This window comes from Drosophila takahashii, chromosome 3L (assembly GCF_030179915.1).
Source record: "Drosophila takahashii strain IR98-3 E-12201 chromosome 3L, DtakHiC1v2, whole genome shotgun sequence".
NCBI lineage: Eukaryota > Metazoa > Arthropoda > Insecta > Diptera > Drosophilidae > Drosophila > Drosophila takahashii.
Window position 1 is genome coordinate 1,169,525 of NC_091680.1, and position 20,884 is coordinate 1,190,408.

General features: G+C 36.9%; 2 non-coding genes across 2 annotated transcripts; both read left to right on the forward strand.

Annotated features, from left to right (window-relative positions):
- The first annotated feature begins 13,322 nt into the window (after window positions 1-13,322).
- TRNAI-UAU (transfer RNA isoleucine (anticodon UAU)) lies at window positions 13,323-13,420 on the forward strand. Its single transcript has 2 exons — window positions 13,323-13,360; window positions 13,385-13,420. It is a non-coding gene; the product is annotated as a tRNA-Ile (tRNA).
- Window positions 13,421-14,413: 993 nt separating this feature from the next.
- On the forward strand, window positions 14,414-14,513 carry TRNAI-UAU (transfer RNA isoleucine (anticodon UAU)). Its single transcript has 2 exons — window positions 14,414-14,451; window positions 14,478-14,513. It is a non-coding gene; the product is annotated as a tRNA-Ile (tRNA).
- Window positions 14,514-20,884: the final 6,371 nt, after the last annotated feature.

A 20,884-nucleotide genomic window follows, 5' to 3' on the forward strand; every position in this document is an offset into this window, starting at 1 on the left:
ATTAAAAGAAATGTTTTCATAATCACTTCTTTAAGAAGAAACGTAATCAAAACCAAACTGGTTTAAATATATTTTAAAGAAAAATTTAATTTTTCCCAGTGCAATGTACTGAGTCTGAGGATTGATTTAGGTTGCCGCCAAGCCAAACTTATGGAGCCATTGATGGACGCACTTAGCCAGCAAAGACTTCAAAATTTACGTTGACATTCAGTTGGCTGCATGGTCTTAACCCTCTTCACCCTCCCCTTCAAAACCCCTCCTTAACCCCATGACTGCCTAATTATTTTATATGGCAGTTGCAGTCATATTCGCAAAACACACACCTTCAAAACCGCATTCACGTTGGCGGCGCGGCGCCGTTTGCTGTCGATAGATGGAAATTTGTTTGCCATAAATATTATTTTTCACGCGTTGCCGCAGTAGCTGCCAAAAAGTGTGGAGATGCCGCCAACACTGAGGAAAATTCGAATTTGGAAAAATCGTGGGGGTTTATGGAGGGGCTGGGCTTTTTCGGCTTGACGTTGCAACGTCTTTGGTTTTTGCCTAACTTTGTTGTCAACACCGCAACGCCTGCGGTCCGTCAATTACTGCATAAACATTTGCATTTGCTTATTGATTTTCTCTATTTTATTTGAGCGGTCTTCACATTTTGATTGGCTGGAAATGTTTATTGAATTTTTGAATTTCTGTTTGCATTTTCTCTGGCACGTACGTTTTATGAATATTTTGTGCCGTAATGGCAAAAGCATTTCGGTAGTTTACATTTCTTTGAAATTTGCTTTTCATATTTTATTTTTAGTGTGAATATAAGTATACATATATTCAATAAAATAAAATACTTTTTGAATGTACTTTTGGTATAGTAAATCGATTTTTATTAAGCTAAGAAATATCTGTATTTCTTTTAATATAATTCCCAATTCAGTAATAAATCTATTTTAATAACACATTAAATATCTGTTTTTCTTTTTATTCTCAAAAAAATATATTTCCTAATTTAATATTAAGTATTAGTTTAAGTTGAAAGATTAATAAAAAAGAGAGACTGAATTAAGGTGGTTTGGTTACCTCATCCGAAACTCTTTCTTTACACCTTTTCCTGCTCTTAACTTTCCAGTAATTTTCTTCAATTTTTCTGCCGCCTGTTTATCAGCCATCTCCCTTGTCTAATTAACGCTTCATCGCCGTTCGAGGGCAAAGGCAAAAAAAAAATAAGTTGTGTCGGCACATCTGAAAAGGCCATCGAATTACACTTCCCGAAGACCAAAGAAACCAAAACCAAAAACCAAACCCAATTCAAATCTTGGCTCATAATCGCAGTGCAAAAATCTCATTAACGCAAGCGGCCAAAAAATCCACACAGAAAATAAAAGGTGGAAAAGCGATTGCCCAGAGCTTGGCCAATTAATAAAGAAGCGTGAAATTGAATTTCTTAGCCATATATGCGCAGTGCAGACTTCACACCCCAAAAAGATCCAAGATGCGAAATCCCAAATCTAGACGGCATCGTCTTTTTCCTGCGGCTTGCAAAAGTTGCCAAAAGAAGGCAAATGCAGGTGTGGTTCGGCTGAGTTGCGGCTATTAAAACTCAATCTGAAATTCAAATCGTAATATAGGGCCACCTCGGCATCTCACAAAAAGGCCGCAAAAACAAAAGGCCAGCGACAAAGCAGGGTGTATTGCGAAATCCTCAGAAAAAAAGATCGAAACCCAAAAACTATTCACACAGAAAGGCCAGAAATCCAGAAGAAATCAAAGGCCGGAGCGAAGAAGCCAAAGAATTCTTCCACCGTCGTCGCATTTTGGTCAAAACGAGGCGAAGAACGGTCATCCAGTCCATCCGTCGACCAGAGCTATCTCACCATTTGATCTGAAACGATTCGTCGAAGGTTCGCCAAGGTTCCGGGCTCAGTTGCATTACTACACTTAGAGAAAATGAGTCTTAGTATTCTCAGTTTCAATTCTCTAAAATGTTTATGCAAAATTCCTCCTTTCTGAAATGGGATATAAAGGTGCCAAAAAGTATGCAATATAAATTAAAATCTTGCGTTTTGTTAGAAGGACATTGGACTTCACTAAATTCCTAGAGATTTCTGTTGAGATTTCTCGTAGGAAAGTAGGGTAGATGTTTACTGAAAAATATAATTGATCATTTTTTTAACTTTATATATTTTAGCAGTTCTGTTTAACTATTGAAAAACTATGTAAAAATCAGATTTTATGTTTTAAGTCCAAAGAGTTTGATTTGTGGGTAGAAGGATGTTTATGAACTTGTAATATTTTTAAGGGTATTTTGTCCAGTAACTTATATAATAACATCTAAATTTTCTTCCAGTGCGCTGCCATTCTGAAGCTGATCTCCGTCTGAGTCGCAGTCTGGGACTGAATATGAGTCTCCATGAGCCCCGCAAGGAATTCTTTCAATTCATTTGGTTTCGGCTGGGTTTCTTTCACTCCTTCTTCTTCGGATTTTTTGTTTGTGTTTTTTTTTTGGCAAAGATCCTTTGGGTCCAACGCGCGGCGCATTTCAATGCTGCACGTGCAGGCCAAAAGCGAACCTTCTTCTTTTCGCCTTTTTACTTTTTGCCTTTTTTCGGTTCCCCTTGAGAGGGTTTTGCCTTTGAGCCGAGATTGAAATTTGCTGAACACCGGCGTGGCATAACATCTCTTATTTTTCTCATCTTTTTTGTGGGTTTTGGTTTGCAATTTTTTGTGTGTGTGTGTTGGTTTTTTGGGATCGACTGCGCTTCCTTTTGACGGTGACGACTTTTATTAATATTTCGGGGATTGGTTTTGGGCTTGGGGCCTTTTTGCAGCTCGGTTAGGGACTGGAACATGGAACTTGGAGCTTGGAGAATATCAGACAAAGCTTCTTGGAATCGTTCTTTGCGATCAGCTTAACGCTCTTGTGTGATTCCCTTTATTTTCTAAATAATTATTAATCAAAATTCTAAATACTAAAAGATAAGGGGTCTTAGAATTCTAAATAATGCCGATTTTTATAACTACCTAAAAATTACACCGTTTGAATAAACAAAATACAACAAAAAATATTATCAACCAAAAATAGGAATATATATAAAAGTATTAATAATTTCAAGATGTCATTTCAAATGAATAAAGAATTTACTTGATTTTGAAAAATGTTGTATATTAATATTTAATTTACTTATTTTTGCAGGTAAGTTCCAAATTCGATTTCATTCTAAACCCAATCCCAAATCGTTTTTTTCAGGGCTTGGGGTTTTTTTCGGCGAGAGGAAAGGTTTCGAGGGGGCCTTTGAGTATTTTGAAGACAAATCATGCCCCTTGGTCGCATTGAATCGCTTTGTGTGGCTTTGTCTTGTGGTTTTAGCCAACCTGCCTCCTCCTTCTCCCTTACCACTTTGCCATTCAGTTTTCGGGCCGCAATTCATCGCCCATGTGGCTCGAAGGCATTTTCATCTCATTGCCGGTCGTCCGCTTGCACAGACTTCTTCCAAAATTAAGTTATAATTTTTGGATCTGCGGCTGCTGGGTGGTCGTTATTTGCATTTAAATTGCAAACAAATCATCGCAAACCTTTGATTTATAGTGGAAAGTCCTGGGCTCAATTAAAAAGCGCAAAAAAGAAACCTGGGAGATTGCTGATCAATTTTTGCTGCCGATTTTAATGATGAATATTCCGCAATGTTGCACTTGGAAAAATGTTTTTAGAATTAAACATAGATAGATAAAAGATAAGCCACTATATTATTTTTAAAAATCTGAACACCATAAATAAAATATTTTCAGAAAGTATAAACATAAAGAAATAAATTCTACATATTGCCTGCATTATGCAGCATAAAATTCTTTAAATTTAAGAACAAAGGTAAATAATGTTAATGTTATTTTTAAAAAATTCCCATATTTTCGATATATAAATCAGAATTTTCCGAGTGTAATAATGATGATCGCTTCAATGCGGCTGCGTAGGCAGTGGAACGGTAGCCATGCAGATCGTCAACGGCAGCCGTTCCCAGATGACAGCCTCTGCAGCTACTCGTACTTATCGCTCTTTCAATGTGTTTTCCGTTTTTTTCTCGTTTTTTGTTTTGTGAATTTTTCATTTTGTTGAACTTTTTACGAAAGCCGGAAAATGAGGTGCGTCGGCAGATAAAGAAACCCGCAGCCACATCGTCTGAAAGAATGCCAAACAATTCATAAAACCATGAGCCACAAAGAAGAAGTAAACCGAGAAAAAAGAGGCGAGAGAGGTGAGCCATTCTTTGGCAGCCACTTGGCAACGAACGTCACGTAGCGGCGGCATCATTAGCCAAACCGCCAGGTCTCAGTCCTGAGACTCGGTCTCAATCCCAAATGGAGACAGAGTCAGAGACTCAGCGGCTTGGAAAACTACAGGGAGGGAAAAATCGGGTAATTTCTTTACTATATAGATGGTACTTTATGGAAAAATAAAGAAAGTAGACCAACACTTTAAGGGTAGAAATGTAAAAAAATATTTTGAAGCGGAATAGAAAGGGATACAGGATACTTTCTAAAAATTGTTCTTGAAGTAAAAGATTTTTTTTTTATTCAACACAATATATATTGATTTACATAAAAAATTCCATTTAAAAATAATATTAACACCATCCTTAAAATAAGTAAATACCCTTAAATTATTTATTATTCTTATTATATTCATTTCTTTTACTCAATTATGTAAAAATTAATGGGATATTAATAAATATATATTTTTAAATTTTAAAATATATTTAGTTTCTAAATTATATTATTTCACTACTTATTTCTCTCTGTGTTCTGACTTATTTGTTGCTGTTTTGGCGGCGGCCTTTCCATTTTCCCACTCACTTTGCTGATTGCAACTGTTGCTCGCCGCTCATTAATCCCGAGCCTCCGATTCCGATTCAGATTCCGACTCGGATTCGGATTCAGAGGCCATATCCCGGCTCTTCGGCTCTCAGCCTCAGCTGCACCTACTTTTCAGCTCTTTTGTTTGCCGCACACCTGAGAGGAAATGCGTAACAAACAAAAACACACACAGCTGGTGGGTAATTTCCACGAAATTAGTGCCGAGACTTTGTTGTTGCCCTGAGATTTGTCCACGCTGGAGGTCATCAGCTCACACATCGTATATACCTAAGTATATATGCGGGTGTAAGTATATAAAGCGTAGTAAAAAAATAAATAAAAGGGGCTCGAGAATGGGTATGTGGAACCCACTTTCAAGAGGCCCATTGTTCGCCCTATTGACAGCCATTCAAGTGGAATTCCCCGCATCTTTTAATTGTTCCATAATTAATGTGGGAAAAGATAGTACGAATCTGCGCTGCTATGCGCTGATTGAGACATAGCATACATCGGTGGAAGATTGGTTTCTTATAGAGGCCACCCGCTATATGTCGAGACTGTCAGCAGAGTTTGAAGAACTCCATCGAGCACTTGAGACAGTTGCATTCGCAGATGTGACGAACAGTGAAATGCAGCTCAAGTGGCAGATTGAACTCTGGTGAAAAGATGCAGACGATCGATCTACAACGGGAATACTCAATTGTTTTCGAATCGAGAAGAAAGCTTCTTTAATTGTCGGGAAAACTACTTCAGTAAATGGGTTGGAAAACGGGGATATAGGGGAAAAATACCACGCCATTCGGGTAAAAAATGGGAAATTAAAATAAAATCCCCCCACAACTAAATCCTGGATCCGCCACTGATTTATATCGATTTTTTATTGGAAACGGAAGTTATTAATCGGATTAAAGAGTCATTTATCCTTTGAAACACATGTGGAAGTTCCTTCTTTAGAATAGTATTTAAATCATATGATAAAATGTTTTTTTTTTACCTGTTACCTACTAATATTTCCCTTACTTCCTTTCGTTTGATAAGTCATGTAACCAATTTGTTTTCAAAAAGACATACTACTTAGCCTTCTTCAGACAGTATTTCCCATCGGAAACGGAAGTATATAATCGGATTATGGTATCAGTTTTGAAATAATGATGATATTTGTCCATAAAAGATCAAAAATTAAGGCGGAACAGGGGATGAAAAATCTGGATCTTGTGTATGCCAATTAAAGTATTTCTTTTCGTCTGAAGTCAAGGTAAATTAGGGTTTTTAAAGAAGACAGGTAATGCCCAATCTTAAAATCTCACTGCATAAAACTGCACTAACAATTCCAGTTCCTTTCATCATTCTCCCTTTTAAACACACACCCATCGATGATTACTCATTCGGTTGAATTTTTGTGATTTGAGGGGAGCAGCAAATTAGCCTCTGACAACTCAATTGGACATCTGCAGAGTGCAGAGCCCCCACAAAATGGACGATTTGGATTCGGACCACACCCATTGAGTAATCCGCTAACAGAAATCAGAAAACCTTCCCCCGGCTCAGTCATTTGGCACATTTAATCCACGCGTCAACGAGCCGGGCACCGGGAAAATGTTTGCGCATAGTTTAGGCCAGATAAATCTCAAGTTAAATGGCCAAAAGTCAAAATAAATTAAGCCCACATGCGCTGAAAAAAAAAGAAAAAGAGTCAAATAAAAATAGGAAAGAGATCGAAGCCAGCAGGCGACAGGCAGTCACCACAAACGTTGTCACACCCTTCTGGCCAAGGCATTCTGACCCGTCGGATCTCGGGGCTCCACTTGGAGCTTTGGAGCTCCAGCTCCATGGAGCCAGCGACGCCCACATGCAGATGCATTCGCTCCAAAACAATGGGCACGGCCAAGTTCCAGCACTTGGAAAAAAAATTTTGGGGAAAGGGAACTTTGGGAAGTTGTTTAGAAAGCTTTAAGAGATCATTGTCAATGTATTAAAGGTTATAAAGGTATCTTTAAAATGATTATTAAATAAATAAATATTACTTGAATAAATATTTAAAATTTTTACATTTATTGCATAAAATATTTTAATTCCGTAAGAATTATAAACTAATAGAAAACATTTCAGATAAATTCTTTAAAATCTTAATAAAAATATTCCTAAAATATTATTAATTGTATTACAATAAAAATATTTGTATTAATATTTTTACAAAACTATTTCATTATATATTTAAATTCAGTAAAAGGTAAGAATACATTTCTGGAAATGTAATATTGGGAAAACTATTTAAATAATTTTTTTATAACAAACATTCCAAATAAATAAATAACATTTTAAGTTACAAAATGAAATACTCTATATAATATCTAAAAATTTTATCTCAGTGCCGCTTTGGGTCCCAGTTTCAGTCCAAGTCCCGAGCTCAGATTTGTCACCAGCTCGTTGTTTTCGGGGTTGGGGTCTTGTGCACATGCGCCAACTGGGCCGCCGTCTCTGATTAAGTTGACGAAACTCAAATTCAAATTGCATGGAAAGCGAAGGGGGTTATAGGGGGTACAGGGGGCCCATATAGTGACATGATCTGGTCCGCGGCTGGGTGACGAATTGGACAAACATTGGACAATTGCTGCGCCCTCGAAATGTCAACGCCCTAGAAACGAACTCGGGAACTCAGCTGGGGAAGGCCCCCTGCCATGCGAAATGTCGTATGCGACGGAGACACTGGTCAACAAGAAAGGGAGGCACACAGATAAAAAAAAAATATCACCATTATTTGCATATTTAAAGGTTTACTTGGTGCTTACATAAATTTATCTTTTATTACTAATAAATAATGGAACATTTCTATAGGAAATTGTATTTTTCACTATCTCTATCTTTAAAAATTGGTTAAAAATTTAATATTTGTAGTCGGAAAATTTAAAGCTATTAGAAACAGAAATACAATAACATTTTATTACTAAGTATTACTAAAAGATTTTATTTTAACTAAATTATTCCTTTTATTATCATTTTTCGATATGGTCCAGTGTCGCAAAGGCAGGCACACCTGATAAATATCAAATAACCAAGATCTCCCTTCCCTTCCCCTTTTTGCACCGATTTAAATCGGAGTATTGCTGACATACTTTTACCGCTCAACGCATTTAATTATCGAGACAATTTCGATATCGAAAACTGTTTGTTTTGCATTTCGCATTTGCACGCGTCGCCGTCTCGTCGTCGATGATATGTGTTTTATGTTCACCGCTCCAAAAATCGGCGGCGTCAGCGTCTGTCGCCCAATTATTCCAATTTTTGTCTTTATTTTTTTTTTTACTTTACTGGCGACGATCGACGATCGAGTTCAAACACCTGCAATGCACTCAATGTGTTGGCTGCTTTCGTTTGCATATTATTTCTTGGCTCTTTTTTATATGCGCTGCACGCAGCGACCAACTGCGTTAATTTGACTAAGTTTTTTAATTTACAACTGTTGCCGGTTATAAATTCTAGCTAATCGAGTTTAATTGCCAAAGATACTCTCACAGAAAATCGAGCCAGTCTCAAAAACTGGACAAATAAAATATAATCGGGGTGGGCAAGGTAAAGTAAGGTGACGTGAAGAAAATGAGCGAAAAAATTCCCACAAACTTGACTCCGCTTGACCGACACAACAACGCAGCGCAAGCAAATGACGTGAACGTGAAGTTTGATCAGGTGCGCATACAAAATACAAATCTTACGACGCCAACTTTCAGTTAAACAAAACACACAAAAACACACACCGAGCAATGTTCATGGGCCAAGAGGCTCAGGGTATTTAAATGGGACAGGATAATACGAATGGGGGATACTCTAAAACTTGGAAAATCCCAAGGGATTTGAAACAAATAATTTACACGAAAATGATCAGAAAATTATTCTTTATAATATTTTCGAAAATTAATATTTTTAGAGAATTTTAATGGGAAAAATACAAAAATATATTTTTTCATCAAAAGACATACATTTATTTGAAACTAGAAAACATTGGAAATATTTTTCCTAAAACTGTGGTAGGAAAATTAAAAAATTGTAACGAATTTCAAATTTTAAAAGTACTTTTTTTATACATTTTTCTCTCTTAAATTCAAGAGTCCGTTTTCTCGTCCGCCTGTTAAATTTAAAGTAAGGATAAAACCTTGAAAACGTATGAAAATTAAGACACATCTTATTTTGTAGTAAATATAGTGTTGTAAATATTTCATAGGTTAGTTAGTACATCTTTTAATATTAAAGGGTATTGACAAACTCGAACGCCGCAAAGTAAGCAAAAGTTAATGAGAAAGTCAAATAAACGAAACAAATAATATGCAAAGTGCTGTCTGCGAGGGTGCGAGTGAGAGTACCCAGAAGATGACAGAGAAAGAGAGATACCGAGATACTAGCGGAGGATGAGATGAGAAACCTAGTGGAAATCAGCGAGTTGCGCAGGCGTTTTTATTTTTTTTCCTGCAACTTTGCCTCATTTTTGTACCTTGCGGCAATTGTGGGTCTGTAAAGCATTTTGCATTTTGCGTTTCAGCCGCTGACGCGTGAGAAGGTAAACAACAATTCACGATGATCTGATCTGTGATTAAGTGAGGCTGCCCTGAAGTGGCCCCCGGGTAAAAGTCAAGCCTACACTGGGGAAAACCCACCGCGGAAATTGGCCATCAATTCTCTATTTTATTGCAACTGAATCCCATTCATGTGTGGCATTTGATCTACGCATTTAACATTTTTAAATAATTAAACAAGCTTGAAAATATCCATAAAATATTCAAAATTGTACTTTACTATTAAATGGGATTTTAAATTTCTTAATTCCTTTAAATAGAAAACTCTAAAGATTTTCATCAATGAATTAAGAATTGTTTAATCAGTGAAGATATGCAAGCAGCAAAGAAATCAATTGCTTGAAGTGGCGCCATCTAGCGGAAAATGCTTTACATGCTCATAAATTTTTAATGAGTGGTCCGATTTAAAGATTTTTTCTTAACAAATATTTAAAAACTTCCAGTGTATTTTTCTCAGTGTCATCAGTTCGTCGAGCATTTTGCAGCTGAGTCAATAATCAATCGTATTGTCCATCCAGTGGCCCCACGCCCCCTCAATCCCCCTGCCAGCAACCAATTGGAACCCAATCTCTCCTTCTCACCCAGCTCAAACTGCAACTCGACCAGCATCTGCATCTTCGACTGCATCTGGCATCTGGCGACTGCATCTGCAAAACGGCGTCTCCAAGCGAAACTGAAAGTGGCGCTACAAGTGCATCGACAGCTGATAAGCTATAAGCTCCTTCCACAAAAGGCAACAACTGTCAGACGGTCGCCAGCTGTAATCTTAATGCACTTTTTTGTGTGCCAGCCCACAGAGTCTTCGAGATTGCAGAAGGCAGAAGGTCCCACAGCTGCAGGGGTGGGCTATATGCGATATAACTATGGGAACAGATTGGGATAGACTAATAGGATAGTCAATAAATAATGATTTTAATACTCGAGATTAAATAATCTTATGGAAATATAATTTGCTATAATAATCACCGAATAAAATAAGCTTATCTTGGATAGGAAAGTCATTATGCGAATGTAATAGATTCGTAGATTGTTTGTATTTAATATGAAATCATTTTAAAGTGGTATAATAATATGTATTTATATAACTTGAAAACTTTTATTTTCCATTACAAATATTAAAACTTTATTCATATTTTCATGACCATATGCTCTTCTCTTCTGTTGATGCTGTCGTAATGACTAAGTTAAAGCTCGGCTTATCAATGTTTTGCCGGCGGCGTGGGTCCGTCTGGCCAGTTTAACTTTATCTTAATTACCGGGGGCAAGGGAACTTGAGTGCCCAAGATATACGGTCGTTTGCGTACATATTCGCTCAAGTATTTCCCCATTTCTTCTTTGTTTCTTCAGCAGCTTATCTGCGGGAGAAAGTGGCTTTAAGATTTGGCATGTGCGGCCATATTTCCTCTGTGCTGATAAAAATATTTTTGTGATTTTCCCAGTTTTTTTTTTGGACAAACGAAAAATTCAGATTTAATGAGTCACTAAGTAGTGACGATGGTACTATTTTATTCATTTTTTAGATTTACAGAAACAAGTGTAAAAACCTCAAGATTGAAGTTTCTTCTGAACTTTTTAAAGTTTTCGTGGCGAGGTTAATGATTTCAAGATTAAATAGTTAGGTTTCAATATTCAAAAATTTAACAAATTTATTTATTTATTTTAATGAGTTCCACGCTTCGATCTTTTTTCCAAGAATCCATTTAATTTGATTGGCTCTACAAATCGATTCTCGATGGTGTCTATTGCTCCGTTTTGATGGGTATTATAGCGCCTGCAATTTGTGCCTATTTTGTTGTTGTCAGTCACAGTTTTTTTTTCAATTTTTTTCTATTCCATTGGCGCCAGTCTCGTAGAATCGTCAATGGCAACCCTGGCTTCCTCATAGACCCCATCTCCATCCCCCCTTCTCACTCACCAAGCTCAATCTCTGCTCCAGTTTGTTCCTTCATGGAACTGGCGTATATAGTTTTGATTTGATTGCCTCGGGTTCGGTTCTAATTCGATTTCGTTCAATTCTCAGCATTACAATTGCACAACGGAGCATTAATTTATGTAGGTATGTGGCACATCGTCTTGCTTTTTGCATATATTTAAACTTAATTCATTTGTTTTTGTCACTTTTGCACTTCGCAGCTTGTGCGACATAATTGTGCGATAATACTATAGTGGCATATGTATAGTATTATTAACTGTCTGCGAGTCGGCGGCCCCTGTCACATGGAAATGTATTTTTTTAATAATTTTTAATTACAACATGACATGACAAGGGATTTACTTTGCTGGTTCCGCCAAGTTTTTCCGCTGTAAACTCGGTGTTTTTTATTTTTCACTTCTCAACTTTTGAATTATGATTATTAATGTCATATGGTGGTCATTTGTCATGGCTTCAGGTGTTGTTGCGGTGGTTTCTGTTGTTTTTCCCCTAACGGGGATTGCCTTTTGTACTTTATGGTTATTGTTATTGCATGCTTTTCATTTAGTTAGAAGCGATTATGGCAACATCAACATCGCCAACAAAAGCCAAAGCCGAAGCAACGGCTCAGGTAATTAGCGGCATTTGCATTTCCTGACTCGGCCTTTTGTTTTTACCATCGCCTTTTATGCTCTCACTAGGGTTTTTTCTTTTACTTATACGTTAAAAATTATAAAACGAATGGGAAACCAAAAAATTGTTACATAATTACAACTTTGTCACCATTGACTTTGGTAATTTAATTTATTTGCAAATTTTTATTGTTTTTGTTTTAAATGTATAATTTTTTGTTTAGAGCTTTTAATAATCATTTCATACCTCCTACTAAAATTAAAATTTTATTTAAAGGCCCTTTTTTTAAATACCAAATATTTATATTTTATTTTTTTGGAAAATATGAAAAGTAAAAATGATTCTGTAAAAAGAATCAAATAAATATTATTTTAATCTTAACTTTTTTATTTTTAAGAGTATAGAAATATTCGACTTTATAACCCGTTGACTTTCTTTGTGTTTTTTCCTCGCTTATGGGATTTTGCAATTGCAAATGAAATTCAGAAGAAATCGAACTGTCGTAACTGTCTTTGTTGCTGTTGTTGTTGTTACTGTTGCACCGGCTGTTGACATGGTAATGGAATTGGTAATTCAGGGGGTAATGCATGGGGTGTGGGGGTTCCGTACTAAGTACGGGACTGTAATTTTCACGGGCTTCTTCGTAATCAGCACACCTGTTCTATGGGGACAAAAAATAGCGAATAGCGATCGAACGAAAGTGAAAAGCCAATCATTTGCATTGTTAAATGGGCTAAATCCCATTGCTAATTGAAAGTAAAATCGAGACAAAATTCACTTTTCATTGACCTAATACATATTAATAATTCTAAAGGTTTGGCTTTCGCTTTCGTTTCTGCTTGAGATTGCACATTTAAACCGAATTAAATGGCAAGTAATACAAGCGTTGACTCATTTGGCACATTTTCAGATTTTCGGATGCTCAAAATTTTCTCGTTATTCAGATTTTATTATAATTCTTTTATTGTTTGTTAATTCTTATCATCAAAACCAACAAAACGTTAAATTTGTTCGCGCAACCAAACACATTTGCAAAGAGAGAGAGAAAGAGAGTAAAAAGTTGATACAAATTGGAGTTTTTTAGAAATTTTAACTTTGATAATTTTTAAGAATTCACCAATAAATCGTATTTCCTGATTCAATCACCTATGTTATAGCTCTAACAATTATCTTTCATTCTCCATTTAAAATATTTAAATATCTCATTTGGTTTAAAAGCAATGAATTTTAAATCCCAAATATATTTTTTGCACAGGCGAATCGTTGTTCTCGCCAAAAACAAAAACAACCACAAAGAAAACGAGAGAGCGGGAGAGCAAAAGTTCTATTTTGAGGCCCGAGAGTCTTGTTTAGCATTTGGCGGCGCTCAGTCAACAGCTCCAGTGGCGCAATTGGTTAGCGCACGGTACTTATAATCAGTATTCTGTGTGTATGAGCAATGCCGGGGTTGTGAGTTCGAGCCTCACCTGGAGCAAGTCGCTTGGTGACTATATTTTTTTTGCTCCAACTTTTTTTTTTTCTTTTTTCTTAATGTTTTTTATGTTTTAAGACTGTTTAAATAATATATTTAGTTATTTTCAAGCGTTTTATTCAGTTTTTAAGGGTTTGTGTTTTAGATATTATGTGTTTTTGCCTGTTTTGATTATATTTTATTAAATGCTGTACATTTTTTTTCACTTTATATTTTCTTAAATATAAAATATGTTTAAAAAAAAAATATTGAAGTTTTTTAAGGTAGCTGTTGAGTGTTTTAAATTAAAGATAATAAAGTTTTAAACTGATGTTATTTTTGATTAATGTTTTTACTAAGAAAGTTTTAATGTAAGCTTACTTCAAATAAATAATTTTTAGGATCATAAAAATCATTTTTTATGCTTCTTACATTTTGGCATTATTTCAAAAATGTGGTAGAAGAAAATAATTTTTAGATTACTTTTAAAATTGTAAATGTAATTTAAGTAATTAAGAACAAATCAACTTAAACCATGAATTCAAGAAATACATGAAATTTATTGTCTTTTTTAGAAGTTTAAAAGGATAAATAATGAACTATTTTTTCAAAAAGTTAAACGAATTTGTGTTTGCTTGCATGAAAAGCTTCTGAGGAAATTTCGAAATAGTGTTTTTTTGGAGTGTGTTGCGGTTGAATGTTATTGAGTGTGAAACTAAGCACCAAGCTCAGCTGTGGCGTATTAGTCATGAACTATTTTTGGGGCTCGGAGCATAAAATGTATGCTTCTCTCTGTAGAACATTTTAACATAGTTTAGAAAGTTGTACTTTAATCAATTTACTGATAAGCCCTTTTAAAGCCTCGCTTTCAGGGTTTGTTTTGGATGTATTCTAACTTTGAGCACATTTGAGAGAAAGCTAGGAAGAGAAAGTGCGGGAGAGAGCTTAAAGGATATCCGATTGTTCTATTTTTTGGGCACGGGGGTCTCGTTGAGCTTTTGGCGGCGCCCGGGCAACGCTCCAGTGGCGCAATTGGTTAGCGCACGGTACTTATAATCAGTATTCAGTGTGTATATGAGCTATGCCGGGGTTGTGAGTTCGAGCCTCACCTGGAGCAGGTCGTTTGGGGACTTATATATTTTGGACCACTTTTCCTTTTTTGGTTATTTTAATCACGTTTTGTTCAATAGGGCCAGGGCTGTGATGAAATACAAATAAATCTGAGAATTTACGTAGGAATTGAATAGTATTTTAAAGTTAAATAACAAGGAAATTTTGAAAGAAAATTAGTCATCTACTCTTACTTTGTAAAAATGTGTTGCATATTTTATTGGTAATTATTAATTTTTCTTAGTAATTCACTCCTACTCTTGCTTGTGTTTACATTAAAAGCATTGACACCCTATGCAGATGGCTCAGCGAGTACTTGGTCTATTGCTTGTAAACATTTCGGCAATCTGTCAAAAGCATATTCACCCAAATTCGATGCCGCAGATCCACAAGCCCTATCCACTTTCAAATCAAAATCCCCTAGCTCCTGAGTCTGAACATGCCACCCAAACAAATCGAGTGGCGGACAGGCAGAGTTTGTTTGAAAATTCAACAAAAGTGCCTCCGACTAAACATGATAATCATTATCTTTTTCCATAGCCATGTGGATATATAGGGAGATCTTCTCTTCGCAGCGGTGCTGAGTTGTAGAAAGGAGCAATTAATCAATGGGAAATCGAACAATATCCGCTGCGGCGAGTGTTCGTTTCGTCTATCCACATAAATAATTTTTACGATCTCCGCGCGGCCCAAGTCAATTGAAATTATGAACAGATCTTGCGCTGCAGAGTCTAAATCTAAACAACAATTCGAAAACGCCAAACAGATGCTGCGGCCACAAGAAGGTGTTGAAAAAGAGATCCCCTCCGAGGATTTCTGGGCTCTAAAGCATGGGAATGTGGGCGTTGTGGAGTGCCGAGTGTTTGGAGTGAAGTCAATAAAAAGCAAGCAGCAAAGGCAAGAGCTATATCGGCTATATCCGAAAGCCGGGGCGAAAAGCGCAGCCAGCCAATGCCAATAAAATGTTTGCAGTCCGGCGGCTGATTTGTTTACACAGCATCGATGATGACGACGTCCGCAAGACGATCGATGGCACAGTGCTTCAAAAACTACAAAATAATAATTTAAAAATAATATTTAGCTTTCATAAATGTAGCACATTCATTAAGATATAATATAGATTTTGTTAATATACCTATTAAATATTTTAAAAAACTATTTTGATGATCAATTAAGATTTTTTTATTGATGGGATACAAGTTTATTACAAATACATTTATTTCTATTTTATTTTTAAACAATAATCTTAGGCTTCTTAAAAATGTGTAGTCCTCCTTAAGTATATTATATTAAATGTTAACACTATAATGATGTCAATTTAATACACATAGTATTCATCCAGAACAGAAAATGTGTCTAAAATAATTGTACAACACAATTTTTTGGGTTGTAGAAAAAAGTTTTGAAAAATGCCCTTTAAAGCTGATTCTTTACAAATAATATATTTTAAAATATATATCTAAGAATTAATAAACATTGATACTTTTAATCCCTCGATTCAGTGTACTCGCAGTACTTAGCATATTTTCCGAGCAGCTGCAGCCGATCGCCCTCCAAGTTCCAACGGTCCAGCAAACTTTGGTGGTCCCCGCAAATGGAGTGGGAAAATACGGACATCGGTGGCCCTCGGCGACTTGAGGCTTGGGTTTTTTATATATACATTCCTTTTTTTGGAGTGGTAGGCGTGCGGAATTTTAAACAAATATTTACAGAGCCGAAACTTTTCGGGCAGATGCAGATGCTGGATGCCCATCCGGAGGCAGCATAATCACGATGGGATCGGTTCGGGATTGGGGGATCGGGAATCCAACTGCTTTCGTTATGTGTTTACAGCTGCGATATTTGGGGCAACATTTATGCAAAATAAACATCGGCCAAAGCGAGGCGAGGAGTAGCAGGGCCTTTCCTCTTCCGAGGGCAGCAATTGATTTGGAACAGACCACCCAGCACATCAATTCACACGTACCGGAACGGAACGGAGAGCAACGGAATGGATCGTATCGGATCGGAACCCGCAACATGATCGCGGGGACTGATCCCCATCATCATCATCATCGCATCCTCATCCTCGTGGATGCCCATCTGCATATCGGGGGAGTTTTGCGGTTGGGCGGTCGCTCGCCCGTCTGACACTCGTGTTTGCCGCTTGTTCTGCTTCTTGTTCGCCGTGTTGTTTATTTATGAGGATCAGGCGTGATCGGTCCATAAAACACTTGAAAAAAACTTGAGGGGAATTTAAAAACAAATTGAATTCATGGAATTTTTATTAAATATTAAAAACGCATTTGTAGAATTTTGTTTATTTTAACTAAAAGTATAAGTTTCACAGCTGTTTTATATAATCTAGTGTGACCAACCAAACAAAAATTGCCTTACATTTTCAAGATGTGACCAAACTAGCGACATATTTGTAATACATATTTTGGGCCACTATACTTTATTATATTTATGTTAGTTTACGGTAGTTATATGTTTTAATTGATAGAATTAAGTAAATTAAGTAAATTTTTTTAAAATATATTAATTTGTATCCCCTTTTCTCTCTCTGCACTTTATTCCTCCCCCTTGATATCCCACCTCTTTCCCATTTACACCGCTGCGTGGGCCGAAAAAGAAGTGAGAATTAGGCCAATTAGTGGCTCTTCCTGACTCCGGGATTGGGTGAGGATTGAGGAGTATGTGGTACGAGTATCCGAGTATCTGGCGTATCTGGCCAACATCATCAGCTTGCGGCGTCTGCGGCGGCATGTTTGTGTCTTTTAACACTAATTGCAGCGTGCGGTGCGTTGCATCTTGCATCCCAAGTGGCCACCATCTCGGATGCATCTCCATCTCAGCACCTCTCGCTTTTTTTAAGGTGTTCCGCTTTGGATGTGTGAAAGTCCGGCAGATCCAGCCGACACTTACACAGATTTACACAGCCAGAATGATTTGCTCAAACATTTACTCGACTCGAGCATTTGTCATGGGAATGAAAATCGAATTTCGGTTGCAATCGGAATATTTCAATTAATGCCATTAATTAAGGTTTATGGCTTGAATTACGCTCGAGTGCTTTTTGCCTTAAATTATTATGGCCTGCATTAACATAATTACTCTGATCATTTATTTTCATTTTGCTGTGAGTTGTTTATAAATAAACTGGACAGAGAGCAAGGCGTTTACAAACCGGAGAGTTTAAGTTAAATTATAAAGAACAATCGAAAAAATTATTGAGAGAATTTGGAGAGTTACTTTGAGTTGAAAGATAAGTTTTTTTAATCTGGCAGTTAAGTAAGGGTTAAGAATTTGTATAATGTAATGAAAAAGGAAGAATAAAAAGTAAATAAATAAATTTAATTAATAATTTAATTTTTCTTCTTTTCTTTCAATGCTTTAGAGTGATTCGATTGCTTTCTATTTAAAATTATTTCATTTAAGTCTTGTAAAACACTTTTTTATAAGAATTAAAATAGGAAAGTGAAGCTCACCACCGTTTTCTTGCCTTTCCTTGATTTCAATGTTATTTTAAATCACTTATTTATTGAAAAAGCCTGAGAAAATGCATTATCAGAAGCTGTTTTCCAGCTGAGAATTTCCCGTAAAGTGCGAGTGAGTGAGCGGCAATGTGCGGGTGAAGCCAGGTGCACTTTCATCTAATGAACGTGCCCGCCCAGCCTTGTTCGATTCACAAGGTGCCAAGAAATACTGGCATAAGTCACGCCCAGAATCGCAGATGTGTGTGGTGAACGTGAACTGGAAATGGGATTGAAATAGAAACTGAAACCCCGGGGAATCGAATCTAAAAGCGAATGACGCACGCGCTTACGTCAATTTGTTGTCGCAACGCATAACTAGACATGTCAATGTTGGTTAATGTTAATTACATGCAACAAAATGCCGAGAGAGGAGCCGAGAGGCAGCCGCAAAAGTTCAGCAAAGTGCACGCAACCGACAATTCAGCGAGCAAACCGGGCAAATCCGCATTCAAAGAGCCCAAATTTTCACAGCCAAAAACGGTAGCAACAGCAACAGGCACACGAGCAACATGCAGCAACTACAGCGGCAACAGCAACCACAGCAACAACCACTACAATATGCCATTGTTAATTGCATGACATAATCCCAGAGCTAATACGAAACCGAAAACTCAATCGAAAACGGCGAAAACAGCCACAACAATGGTGGCAAGCTCGAAAATCAAAGCAGACAAATTGCAGCAACTCCAAAATAAAGCTAAGGAAAATCGTAAAAAACGAAATAACCATTAACTTACCCGGTGTCTGTGCCTTTTAATTGCTTAACTATTGGCCGGCGGCAATTGTTAATAAACAATTAGAGAATTTGCATTGGCAACTCTACTGGCGATACAGTCACAGATCCAGAGATACAGATACTATACAGACACAGATACAGCTACAGATATAGATAACGATCTCGATCGGCATCGGCGACATAAAGCTAATTCGAGTGACGGACTGAATGGCCAATCAACTGGTGACGATCAACGTTGGTGGCCAACTCAGAACGCCGGCTAAAATACAGAAAATACAGATGAAAAACACAGCGAAAATATATAGAGGCGATGGAATCGATGGCGTTTCGACAACTTTGTCTCAATTTAGACACACGACGGACTTCAATTACCATCGCGAATGAAACGAAATATAGATATTGGTACGGTAAGGTCTGGGGATTGCGAAATATGAAAAATAAATATAAAACAATTAAATACCTAACCTAAATATATAAGTTTAAGTGTTGTTTTACATAAATTAGAGTGACCAACCTAACATAAAATGCATGCACTTAACAAGGTGTGACCAAACTATCAAAATTTAAACATTTACCGATTATAAAATTTGAATTCATCTTAACAAAGCTTTTCTATAAAAATTGAAAGAACATTGTTTTACATTTTAAAATCCTTTATTAATATTTTCCTATCATAAAATATACTTTTTGACCACACTATTCCCTTTAGCCTTGAAAATATATTAATCTCCAGCTTTATCGCCAAGCCATTCTTGAAGTTCGTAATTGAATCGTTCCGCTTAAAGCCCACTGAATCATTTCTTTATATCAGGGTCGTATTGTCCATATGCTAAGTTTGCTGACAAATGCCATATAAACAAATAAACGCGCTCGATTTCATTAGCACGCCAAAGCGACGGATGGATGGATGGATTGGACGGATGGCTGGATGGACAGACGGAATGGGCAGCTGGCTGGAAATGGGAACAGAGCGGATATATCTGAGGGATAAAAACAAAAAACGGGAGGAGGGTAGGGGAAAAGTGGGTAACGTAAAGTAAAGTAAAGTCCGAGGCGCATTCCGCATCTGCTGCTCGCGAGCCAATTGGGAGGCATTTTTAGGGGCACACAGATCGCACTCACACCGCCTGTTTGCACAGATGTTCATTATTCGAATTTAGCGTTACGTAAATTTGATGAAAACGTTTTGTGTGTGAATATTTCATTGAAGGCGAGTTCTACGAGGTGGGGCTTTCAAAGGGGGGACGGAAGAGGGGCCGATGGTCAGTAGGTGGCGCTTTGAAAATATTAGAGATCGCAGATGTGACGTCGCACCAACACAGACACAAAGCTCAGCCTTTGATTGATGTTTTTCAGCTGCAGCTGCGGTAGTGTGATCACTGGGAAAAATATCACCTAAGATAGTCAATAACATAGTTTGTTTTTACGTTAAAATATTTGAGATATGGCTATTTACAAGCTATTTTTATAAATTAGTGTGACCAAGCTTATAAAAACAGCATAAACTGTACAAAGTGTGACCAAACTAGCAAAATATTGTTCCTAAATATTTATGGAAACATTGTAACATTCAAATATATTTTAGTTGATAGATAAATATTACGAAAAATTGTTTATCCATTTTAAAGTACTCTTTTTTTTCTGTGCAAAAAAACAGAAGTAGGTTGACCCCATCTTCTACACCTCCCTCTTTCGATGACTATGACGATGATGTTGTTGACGTTGATGCGCCACAGAAACCACGCCATGACACCTCCCTTCTGTTAGCCCCGTTTCCACCTCATATAGATGGAGAGCTGACCAAAAAAAAAAACGGCTATTAACTGCAGTTTGTCTACCCAACATATGGAACTTCTGGTCGCAGTTCGCTTTGATCGTATATCTCTGCCAAATGTTTTCGTTGGCACCGACTTCACTGGGTCATCACCATGGGCGTTCGCCGTGCAATTAGCGGGCAAAATTTCCACGACATTTTTGGGTCAGCCAAGCGAATCAATGAAAATTGACTGGCTACTGCAAAACCGATATCGATTGGGTGGGGAAAAATGTGGTAGAAGCATATCAAACTTTATATTTTAATTTGATATTTGAAAAAACCATAAATCAATTTATAAAAGATTTTAT